Genomic DNA, 12,704 nt, shown 5'->3' with positions numbered 1-12,704 from the left:
ACTGTCAAGAGAATAGTGGAGGGGGCATAGAGAGAGAAGCCCTTCATTTTCCTGAATTTTAATTTCTCAGTCGCAAAGTACCTTGGTACCCACCAAGCTGGAGAATGCTATTCATCAAGCTAGCTCTGGCTTCAGGAGACAACACTGAGTCCTGTTCATTGCTCTGTGGACCAAGATAATGTGACCTACCTGAGACAGGAGAGCAAAATTTTCCTTGAAGATCAAAACAGGTCTTCCCCCCCCCCAATTTTTCTGAAATAATTTTAAGTATATTCTCATTGCCCCAAAATCAGATGATACAGAAAATGAAAAAGTAAAAAATTGGCCACACAAAGATACAGACTACCACTAACATTTTGCTGTCTGTCTTTACACACCCACACAGACACACACACACACACATCTTTACAAAAATGAGATCATGTTATAGGCAATGAAAAGCATAATCTCTTGCTGGGTGACTCTCTTCTCCAGCCAGATGTCAGCGGGACCAGAAGGAACACTGAGGGGCTTCAAGCAGGGAAAGGGAGAGTAGCCCTGCAACAGTTGCCACTTCGGATTTCAAGGCTGGGTATTCTTTCCAGCTCAAGCTGTGTCTGTGCAAACCCACCTCTTGGCAGCCACTGCCAGCCCTTTGGAAATATGATGCCACGTCTGATTTGGAATGTGAATCTTGTTTCTTTCTATAAACATTACAGTTTTACAAAGTAACAGAAAGTACTTTTCATCTCAGAGGGCTAAAGGGCAAGTACAGATTGGAAGAAACATTTGCAAGAGTTAAAATGGAGCATGATAAGGAAAGAGCAAATCATGTCCTGCCTTGCTTTCCCAACTAGACAGATTTTGTTCTTTACGTTAAAAGAGAACACTGTTCCATAAAGAACTCTTTTTGATCCACGTGCATCAAAATTAAAAGGATGTGATCTTCACATGTATTTTATCCCAGGTAAGGATGTGGTTGAAGCTGTCTCCTTGGGGGGACCCCACTTCCTTTTGGAGAGTGACCAAAAGAGAGAGTAGAGGCCCACAGAGCCAGATTGCATGAGGAGTGGTGGAAGAAACCAGGCCCATTTTGGTGGAGAAGGAGGATCTTAGATTAATGGAAAGGTGGCATTAGTTATTTTCTATTCCTTTGGAAGCCAGGACCAAAATGAAAGGATCAAATTTATTGTGAGATAGAAAGTTGACACAAGAGACTTAAGAGGATGGAGGAAGGAAAAGGAGTGAAGGCAGCTAATATTTATTTAGCATGTACTATGTGTCAGAAGTTGTACTGAATTCTTTGCATTTGGGGTGCCTGGGTGGCTCAGTCATGATCGCATGGGTTCATGAGTTCGAGCCCTATGCCAGGCTCTGCCCAGACACAGTTTGTTCTCTCTCTCTCTCTGTCTTTCTCTCTCCCGCTCCCTCTCTCGAATAAATAATCCTTTAAAAAATTCCTTGTATTCTCTTCTTTAATCTTCACAGTAATCTTAAGAGGTAGATAATATTACTGGTGTTTTATAGCCAAAAAGAATAAGACTCAGAGAGGTTAAGAAACTTGCCCACAGCCATTAAATAGAAGAGTCGGGTACAAGACTCAGATGTGCTTAGCTCCCAAGTGACTCTCTTAAAGATAGAATGGGTAGCCCTCATGAGCTACTGTGTTCCTGGTAACCTGGGTGTGTTCAAGCAAAGACTAGATGATTATTTGTCAGAGATGTTCTTAAGGAGAGTCATGCATTGGCACAGAGCTGGAACACATGGGCTTCTAAGAGTCCTTCCAACTGAATGTTCTAACAAGGTCTCTCTAACTAAAACATATCACTCTTGCTTGTCATCTGGGACACCTACTGTGGTTATGATAAGAATTATGTTTTTGGCTAAAGAGTCATCCTCAGAAAAAGCAACTGAAGATATATTCCCATGAATGTTTTCCTGGAGGACCAACTCCAGCATGCATTATTGTTGCCCTGTCCGTATTCACTCAGCACTCACCATTCCCATATGTGTCCATGGGCTCTTGCCACAAGCTCACAAACTCTCTACCCAAGAGGGCATTCTCTTGGTCCTTAAAGGGTAGTCTGGAAGTACCAGAAAGTTAATATTCTCAGTCCTCAGCTCGTAACATAGGATATGAAGATAAATACTCCAGCTTCCTTGTTCTTGTTCAGGATAGCCCCAAAGCATGCCTCATATAGTCCCCCAGAGTTCCCCAGTAGGTTTGAGTCCTAGCTGCCCATAGAAGTAACCTATTCTTTAACACAGCCTTTATTCATTTTTCTTCTTTTCCTTGTCTCATTTACCTTCCTGACTACTGATGTTTTCAGGGCTCACCTCTTAAAAGAACTCATTGCACTCAAATCCTTGTCTCAGGTTCTGCTTTTAGGGGAGCCCAAACTAAAACACCGACATTGTTTACCCATTAGCATGTTGTTGCTCAACTTCGGCGCTATTGACATTTTGGGCTGCATAATTCTTTCTTGAGGGGAGTGCTGTATACTGTTTGGGGCGTTGTAGAAGGTTTAATAGCATCGCAAAGGCTTGGACCCACTAGATGCCAGTAGTTCCTTCCCCCTAGTTATGACAACCAAAAATGTCTCCAGACATTGCCAAATGTCTTCTGGGGGACAAAATCAGCCCTAACTGAGAACCACTGCTTGTTTGAGGTACCCATAGGAAGCAGAGGAGGGGTAGGTTTTGCAAGGCAGAACTGCAGGGCTAGGCTGTGGACAAGCTTCTTAGTGCGCTTCAGAGTTTAATGGGGGTTACAGGTGGAATGAGGAGGAGGTGGCTGTGTGTATGCCCACGTGTATGTTGTGGGAGAGAAAAATTAGAAATTTCATTTTATAACTGTGCCTGGTGTCAAGCTGTCCCTTGTCTAAAGTAGATGAACAGCTTAGAACTAAATTGTACCCCTTACAGTTCCTTTTGGAAAAATGACAAGCACACAGAGACCATTTTGCTGTTTTTTAACATCAGTTTTCATGTGAGTTCAGTTTGGATGACAAGTTCTTAAGCAGCCATTTCACAGCCTGTCAGTTTTTGGGTTGTTAGGGATGTTTTCACTTTTAAGTACTTCTGAGCAGCTATTAAACAAGTCAATATGTGGTTCCAATATAGGGAGTGCTGTCAATTACAGTAGAGGGCCTGATAAAAGATGCAAATAGTTTCTTAGCTGGAGCTTTGGGTCTGTTTAGGCCTTGAATATGTGAAAATGAGACACCTGAAGAGAGTTACAGATTTTCAGCAATGCCAGAAGAGATTTCAGACCTAGATTCAAAAACCCCTGTATTCCCTGTAAAAAAGAAGTAGCAAAGAGGTATACATATAGTTTTATACCTATGATGTAGTCTTCACTTTATCCATTGGATTCATGGTAAAAATGTACTAACTGGGGTTTCTCATTTCCACTGTCCTCCGGTACCTTCCAAGTTCAAGAGAAGGAAGCTGGCGGTGGATACTCTACATGTACTCCGGTACTGTCAGGTCCCTTTTAGCAGTTTTGTGTGCTCAGCACCCAGTTCCGGTGTGCGTCCCTGCTAAGGACTGGCACCTGTGGCCTTTGGCTGTCCCTTGAGCTACTGGTGTTGCTTCATACAAAGACCATGGGAATTTATATTTCCCTGGGGATCCCCATAGCCAATGGATACGACTATGAAAGTCCAGTTCCCTTGCCCCATGTTGAAATAGACATGAGGTGCAATTTACACTCCAAAGCTATCCCTTGAGATTATTAGGAAGCTGACTTTTCCTGAAATTGCAACCTTGCTTCTTGGCCTCCTTTCCTTCCCTCTGCTGCTTTCCGCACTCTCTTTTGGTCTCCCCTGGGAGCCCTTTCCCAATAAATCACTTGCACAGAAATCCTCAGTGCAAGGTCTGTTTCTGAGGAATCTGACCCAAACATAAGCATTCCACAAAGTCTACATTTGAATGAGAGAGGAGATGAGTTTATTATTCACCTGGGATGTCCCATAGTCTTACCTCTCCTATAAAGTAGGTGTTCATTAGATGTTTCTTGCTGTAGTAGATGATAATCTTGGACTGGAGAAATGAGAAAACAGATAGGCTTCTGCCACCTAGGCATCACTCCCCTTCCCTCCACAGCCAAGAAAGCCACAAAGGACCTCAAGAGGTGTTGTTGAATCTCACTTCACAAGGGAGAAGTGGGAAGTAAGAGAAGCTTGTTTTGTTCATATTTTAAATGAATTAGATCTTTGGCACCCAAGGCTATGCCTCTGTGCTTTCATACTTAAAAGGGTATTGCCACTGAGAAGAGTGATTCAGCCAAACAGGTTTGTAGTGAGGAAACTTGGATCAAGAACCTATTGGGATATGAACCTGGGATATACTAGGGTTTGAGAAGATCCTTAAAACTTTACTGCAGAATTCACTGATGATACAGCACTATTTTAAGTGCTTTCTACTTGTTTGGCAATATTTTCTCATGCATCATATCATTTAATCCTTGTAGTGTACTTGTGAGATATTAACAGTCCTATTTTACAGGCAAGAAAGCAAGCTAAGGTTCAAAGAGCTTATGCTACCTGCCTAAGGTCACACTCCTAGGAAGTGGAAAAGCTGGGATTTGAGCACACATTGGCCTGGTTCTGACAATTATGTGCTTAACCGCCTATCACAGTACAATTCCAACACGGACTCTCCTCTCTAAAATGATGAGGGGAAGACGTGTCAAATTTTGCACGAGGCAGAAAACTATCTCATCTGAGAAGGTTTATATAGACACTTTTCTTTTCCAAGAAGAATACATAAATGTATAGGAAATGGAAATATATTAAATGAGCCTGACATGTTATAATACAGATAATATGTTACATGGTGAAGTTTTCTCTAAGCTTAGCATTTTTTATTACAAGGTCAATATGATTAATGGTTTATGCACAGGATAGAAAATGAACATTTTCTTTGCAATCATTTAGAGGGCATTCCATCTTGTATACTTTCTTTACTATTTGAGTATATGCAAGGATTGTTCTTGGGTTTGAATTTTTGTCTTACCCCTCTCTCTTAATCCCCAGCCTCCCTTTTTGCCCTAGAGCCAAGGGTAGAAACTCTGCAGAACTATTCTGGTTTTACCCACTTCCCTTCAGGATTGAAGAATGTGCTATTCCTAAATTCTAAATGTTTTTGCAAACTTCAAATGCAGTATGAGAACACTTTTGGGCAACAACTGTCCATGAAAAAAATTTACAATTTACAGGATATATGCCCANGCATCGGGCTCTGTGCTGACAACTCAGAGCCTGGAACCTACTTTGGATTCTGTGTCTCCCTTTCTCTCTGCCTCTCTCTCTCTCAAAAATAAATAAACATTAAAACATATTAAAAGAACTAAACTATCTGTAAAATAATTACTTTTTATTTTCATTTAGAAGTAGGTCCAAGGTTGGGAGCAAAACTTTCCTCTCTGGGTTCAGATATTGTTTATCCTGAATAGAATATGCCTTCCAGTTTGACAGAAAACACATTGAAGTGTTCTAATTGTGAAGCAGACCCAGGCAAGCACATTGAAGTGTTCTAATTGTGAAGCAGACCCAGGCAAGTGGTATTTAGGGAAATAAAAGGCTAAACATGAAATCACAAACCTGGAAGACACCCTATGAGATCATCTAGTTCTACCCTTATCTTCTATCTGAGAATAGCTAACTCATCCTGTATAGGTTATTTTCTATTGTGGTAGGATTTATAAGTCTACACTTTGACCTTTAGTGTCCTTTCAGATGACATGTTTCAGTTAATGGTAGAATATCTGGGTAATCACAAGAAGCCACCAGTACCTAACAAAACACCTGGCACATAAACAGTATCCAGTAGGTCTTCTATTAGAAGGAATAAATGCATCAACACCTGAAAAAATGAAGGCTGAAGAGTAGAAAAGTTATGACGGGATTCTTACTGGTATGATTATTTAATAAAGTGAAAATGAATTATGTCCAAATTCAATGTCTTAGAAACTCTATGCATTTCTCATTCTATGGTATGGATTTTGACCTTCTTAATAAGTAAGGTGACCATGTAGTGTATATTTCCAAACAAGGACCCTTTCGAGTGTAAAAGGGGACACACTATTTTATTTCTTTATTAGGAGGCACTATTAATAATTGCACCAGGACAAGACTGCTCTGGGCAAACTGGAACTAATAGTCACCCTGTAAATGAGGCTTTAGGAGTGGGAAACAATCAATTCCTATAGACTCTGAAATAAGAAACAAGGGAGTTTTAAGTCACAAATGAAGACGGGAGGTAACTCACTATACTTATGTTCTTACCTTAGACGTTCTTACCTCATCTTGTAATTATGGTAAGGAATGGGGCAAAATCAGAGATTAAAACTCCTTTCTAATAAGTAGGAAAGAAAGAATTAAACTCTTACCAAAAACTAGACTTAGAGTTCACCCTGCAGGCCTCTATAACTATCTATTGGATTACAGCCTAGGGAGTCCCACCCCTTCCTCCGCCTGCTCGTATCCCTGCCAACCTCTCACCTCTAGCCTGCCCCTTCAGTTACAACTTCCGGTGGAATCGTCGTCTTCACGCTCCCGCGCTTCCCAGACCCTCAAGCGCCATATTTTCCGCTCGGCTCCTCACGGCTCCTCAACCATGAGCGCCCAGATGCAGCCGAATTATTCCGCCCAGATGGAGGCTGCCCTCCAGCGCCTGGTGAACCTCCACCTGCAGGCCTCCCACACCTACCTCTCTCTTCGCTTCTTTGAAGGAGGCAGCAATGTAGCTCTGAAGGGCATGGGCCCCTTCTTTCAAGAGTTGTCTGAGGAGAAGCGTGAGGGCGCCCTCCGTGTCTTGAAGTTGCAAAACCAGTGGAGCGTCGGCCCCTTCCTTCATGATTGGCAAAAGCTGTCCGAAGATGAGTGGCTTGGCAGCGTGGATGCCATGGAAGACGCCATGGCCTTGTAAAAGAATCTGAACCAGGCCCTTCTGGATCTGCATGCCCCGAATTCCAACAACAGAGATCCAGGTCTCTGTAACCTCCTCAAGAGCCGCTTCCTAGAGGCAGAGATGAAAGTCATCAAGGAGATGGGCGACCACCTCACCAACCTCCGCAGGCTGGCCGCCCCCCAGGCCGGGTTGGGCGAGTATCTCTTCAGAAAGCTCACCCTAAAGCACGACTAGGAGCCGCCCATGCAGTGCCCAGCAGCCTTCAAGGAACCCGTCTGCGTTTCCCCAGTGCCAAGATGTGTGCTCAAGCTTCTTTCTTCAGCCAGGACGCAACTTTTTAACCATGCTGAAACCCTCGCCTAAGCTGTGATATCAAATGGAAACAAAAAAGGTTCTTTATGCAAGTTCTTTATGTGGAGGGGGTGGGAAGGAAAGCTAGGCTGTGGAAAAAAATGGAGACTAGAAGGGATTTGTAGGGTGTTTAATCCTCTAGATTTTCTAGAAATTGTTCCTAGCTTTTGTGAATTGCCCATGTACATTGAGGATTGGATACACTATGTTTTCTCTGTCAAGAAAAATGAACTTACCCATTCATAAAATGCATACAAATTTAGAGGTTTTAAAATTCCCGGAAGCCATTGTTGGCACTTGATTAGATTCTGTTGTTCTCAGATTTACCTTTGGTTTTGCCTAGCAAAGGGGAGAGCTGAGTACCTTGACCATGGCATATTGTGCCCACCCCGGACCCTCAAACTCAGGATAAAATGGCTTTTCCTGGTTTTCAAGTTGCCCTGATGCCATCTGTTATACTACCCAGCATATTAAGAAAACCCTGTGAAATTCATCTTTATGTCTCCAGTTAGGTTGCTACTGAGAACAGTGGTGATGACATCATACACTGACCTCTTTTTGAAACCTCTCAAGAGAAATTTCTCTCTGGTCTTAGTATTGCGATGGGTAATTGATCTGCTTTTGTTTTATGGTCACTGCAAATGATGTAACTAATTAAGTTTCCTTTCCTGACTGCCTGTGAGAAAGCTTAGAGCCAAATCTGGGGTCCAGGCAGTGTCAATGAGGATGATCATATAAGCATTTTTACACAAGTTTCATTTCTGATTCTTCTGTAACTAATTTCTTGGTGTATTTTATGGATTATTTTAAGCCACCTTAAGCCATTTCTAGAACAAGGTTGTGAATAAGTAGATAAACTATTAAAATGCTGATGAAAAACATGGCTGTGCAGTTCCTGTAACAGAGAAAAGAAGATAACTTTAAGGAAGTGGTAATAGAGCCAAAGTGATTAGAATGGAGGTGGGTCAGATGGAGGGTAAATTCCAGAAGCCCAAGGAAGGAGAAGCAGTAAAATGTAGCATTCTTTTAAAAATATGTTGGATTTTTCTGGTGAGCTCCTTTCTACTACATCCATAGTCCCACAGATAACAACCTAATAATTGTGTATTATTTTCCCTGCGCTTTGCAAAACTGGAGTTATAACTTGTTCTCAAGCCATAAAAGTGGAAAAAATCAGTTCTCTTCCTCCAGCAACTTCCCTTCCTGGAGCAGGAAGACCAAAGGCATACTGTCATTGCTTTTATCCTACAAGGGTCAGAAGCATAGGAAGAATATTTCACAGAGATTGGGACAAGTGTTTTGCTCAGTTAAGGAGAAAACTGTATCTTCCTGTTTTCATGCAAAGTCTTTTGATAATAAAAAGGAATGTACTGGAAAAGTTATTCTTGGAGAAAGGAATTCTGCCCATTTGCTGGTAGTCACTAATAAGAGATAGAAGGACGTAGTTAACAGTTTTCAGATTTGGATTAAAACCCAGATCTCTGTACTTAAAATATATGCTTTCAATCAAAATTATTTTCAAATTAGCACTCAAATATAAACACATAAATCAGAATGGAAAAAAAAGAGGGGGGCACCTGGGTGTCTCAGTTGGTTGAGTGACTCAACCGATTTTAGTTCAGGTCACGATCTCATGGTTTGTGAGTTCGATCCCCACATTAGGCTCTGTGCTGACAGTGTGGACCCTGCTTGGGATTCTCTTTCTCTCTCTCTGCCCCTTTCCTGCTTCTACTCTTTCTCTCAAAATAAATAAACAAACATTTAAAAAAATTTTTAAGAAATGAGAAAAAAATCACCTAATATTGTGAGATCAATTGAAAGACTATAAGGTAGATTATTTGGGAAGAAAGATGCAAGCATTTATTTCCAAATAATGACATTATATTTGTCATTATTTATTAGTGTCTTTTAATGTCGAGAATGGGGCTGTACGAGAAAGCTTTGTTAAAGTCTCCCAAATAGGCTGAAATGTTCTTTGGTCATCACATAATTCTTGAAAAACAGCAACTTGCGGGGCAGACAATAAATTATTTAAAGACATATGGACAACATATTAGTTTGCCTTTTAAAAATGACTTAAGGTTCTTGGCAAATTTGTGGGGAAGTGAGGAGTTGGTGACATTAAAGCTCTAGAGATTAATTTGGAATCAGGTCCCACAGTATTTCCTTTATGGCTAACCACTGTGTGTGTGTGTGTTTTGTGTGCGCATGCGTGTGTGTGCTTGCACAGAGAGTTATAATAAATAATTCCCATAGGCTATGACTAAATTCCTTATACCAGGGGCACCTGGGTGGCTCAGTCAGTTAAGTGTCTGACTCTAGACCTCGGTCATGTGATGATCTCACAGTTTTGTGAGTTTGAGCCCCGCATCAGGCTCTGTGCTGATGATGTGAAGCCTACTTGGGATTCTGTCTCACCTTCTCTCTGCCCCTTTCCCACTTGTGATCTCTCTCTCTCTCTCTCTCTCAAAATAAATAAATAAACTTAAAAACATAAATTCCTTATACCAACCTTCATGACTCTTCTTGGTCTACCATGTCTAATCTATCTTTTAGATGGAATTTTCTACCACATCCCTGTGGTTGAAAGTTTTGGGAATATCAGCTGTTCATCTTTCATCCAAGTCCTGGTCACTTAGAACAGACACAAGAAGTCAGATGGAAATCCAGATAGCTTTCTTGGTGATGAAACCAAATTGGAGAGTGTGTTAGAGCTTCTTACTGCCACATCCTGAATTAATTTCAACCAGCTAGTTCCAGGAAATGAAGCTGAAACAGAGAGCAGAAACTAGGATGGACCAGCCAGAGGCAGGCTCAGCCTTTTCTGATACCCCCATGGAGACTGGAACCCAAGGCAATGTTTATTGCCCAAGGGAAGTGGGAAGGACACGGCAGACCCTATTGCCTTGTCATTGAAGTGAGCCTGTACTACACTCAATGTGAACTTAATAGACATTAGTCTCTCAGAGCTCACATTCACTCTAGTATACCCCTGTTAGGGACCAGAGTGGAAGTTACCTCTCTTTTATATAAGTGTGAGGCCAGGGAGATAAAGGTCTCCTGCAGATGACTGCAGAAGCTCTCTGCCATAGCCAAAGTGATCAGTTTATTGTCCCAGTATTTGAAGTTGTCATGTGGCTCCCCTTATTTAGAAGGCCCTTCATACCCCTCTTCACCAAATCAAACTCAGTCCACCCTTCAGCCTTGCTTAAATCTACCTTGTTCTGTGAAATCTTCCCTGATGAAGCTCATCCACTCATTTGGCATGGATTCATCTTCTCTTCATTGTCTTATGATACACACTAGACTGTAGGTAAGATGGAATCTGAAATACAGACAGCATAGTGGTTGAGCAATGGGCTCTGGGCCAGACTGCCTGCCTGTGTTCAAATCCTTCCTCTACTCCAACTCATCATGGTCTCATCTCTTCACTTTTCTTGGTCCCAGCTTCCTCATCTGACAATCTGGACGTGATCACAATAAGGATAATACCATCCAACTCACAGATTTTAGGGAAGATTAAATAGGATAAACCATGTAAAATCTCTACGTTGTAGCTCAGCACATGGTAAATGCATGATAATTATTAGCTATCTTTATCAATTGACTTTGTATCCCAGCAGAGCTTAGTAAAGAGCTGTGATAGTAACATCTCAAAATAAGTTTGCTTCTCAGCTTTAGGAAAATTGATAACTTTAGATCTAGACTCTTCCTTAATGATCATCCCTTCCACTAAATAGGCCCTATGTGTAGAAGTATAATGTAGGTATTTGCTCATTTCTTGGATGTGATGTTCAGTGAGTAGGAGAGGGGAAAAAATGAAGGAAGACCATTCTCCCTTCAGCCAAATAAGTGAAGCCACCTTATTTAGAACCTGGGATTAATTGTTTTAATTACCACACTGCTAAAAGCAGGCATGACAGCATTTTAACCTTTCCCTCAGGAAGGACAAGCCACACAAAGGGGTCATTTCAGAGCTGAAACTAATTAGCTGCTGGCTGCTACTCTTTGCATAGTTTCCAATTCTTGGGAGTCTTCTCTGCCCACTCTTTACCCACACATCCTCCTCCTTCCATTTCATGGCAGCCTTAGATATTCAGCATGAGGGAGCAGAGACTGAATAGGCACAGTCAACCTCCAGGCATCACTGAGCTTTTGAACTTCTTTATTTAGGGCCTGTTTAAAGCTCTGGGTTTTTTGTTTTGTTTTGTTTTGTTTTTTGGGTGGGGGGTGGGGGGGTGTGCAGTTGACTATTTCTCTCCAGAAAGATGTACAGTCTTAAAGGGTTGGGTTAAAAATGCTACTTATTTAGGGGCACCTAGGTGGCTTAGTTGGTTAAGTGCCTTACTCTTGATTTTGGCTCAGGTCATGATCCCAGGGTACTGGGATCAAGTCCCATGTCTAGCCCCACATTGAGCCCCACGTCAAGCCCTGTGGAGCCCTGTGTTGGGCTCTGTACTGACAATGCGGAGACTGCTTCAGATTCTCTCTCTCCCTCTCTCTCTGTCCCTCCTCCACTCACACACACCCTCTCTCAAAATTAATAAGTAAACTTCAAAAATACGACTTATTTTACAAGAGGGAAACATTTTACTACATTCATGTCATTTATCTCTATAAGCCATTTATCCACCTTGATGAATAATTTATTCTTCACCATAATAAGAAAGGAGGCACTAATACATGGGGAATTAGGAAGGGGGCCACATATTAAGAATTTGGAATTAATATAAGGTTTCAGCTAAGTATAAATTCTTTAAAGAGCAGACATCCTCCTCAGGATTTTAGCAATTCTGATGGCTAAATTACGGATCATGAGGAAGCAGAGAAAAGGTCTGTATTTCATCAGGAGACCTCAAAGATCCCCCAACTGTATATGGTGTCCAGTCAAAGTGTGGGAGATGTGGGCAGAAGTGACTCTTCTGGGATTTAAAATCAAGCACATATTCCTGCTAAAAATTCATACCCTGAATATAATAATGAGAGACCATCAAACAGATCTAAACTAAGAGGTATTCTACAAAACAACTTGCCTGTAATTCTCAAAAGTGTGAAGGTCAAGAAAGGCAGAGAAAGACTGAGGAATTACCCCAGGTTAAAGAAGACCACAAAGTGTAACAACTAAATGCATGATCCTGGATTGGATCTGTGTAGGAAAAAAAAATCTATGAAGGACATTAGGACAATTTATAATATTCTAATTTGATAATGGTTTTATATCAATGTTAAATTTCCCGATTTGGATAGTTGCATGGTAGTTAGGTAGCAGAGTATTTTTCCTTTTAGAAGACACTTGCTGAAGTATTTAAGGGTAGCTGGGCACAATTTCTCCAACTTACATATAGTGAACAAAAGCAATTGGTGAGTCTGTACGAAAGATAAACTGATGTTGCAATGTTTCTGTAAGTTTCAAATTCTATATAAATAAAAAAGGCCCACAAAAGATATCAGTAACAGAT

General features: G+C 41.3%; 1 pseudogene; it reads left to right on the top strand.

The window, feature by feature from the left end:
* Nucleotides 1-6,600: 6,600 nt before the first annotated feature.
* Nucleotides 6,601-7,128, top strand: LOC144232437 (ferritin light chain-like; annotated as a pseudogene).
* The last annotated feature ends 5,576 nt before the right edge of the window (nt 7,129-12,704 follow it).

Source organism: Crocuta crocuta, unplaced genomic scaffold, assembly GCF_008692635.1.
Source record: "Crocuta crocuta isolate KB4526 unplaced genomic scaffold, BGI_CrCroc_1.0 scaffold301, whole genome shotgun sequence".
NCBI classification, from domain to species: Eukaryota; Metazoa; Chordata; class Mammalia; order Carnivora; family Hyaenidae; genus Crocuta; species Crocuta crocuta.
Note: the sequence above shows the minus strand (reverse complement) of the source record. Positions and strands in the feature narration are given on the sequence as shown.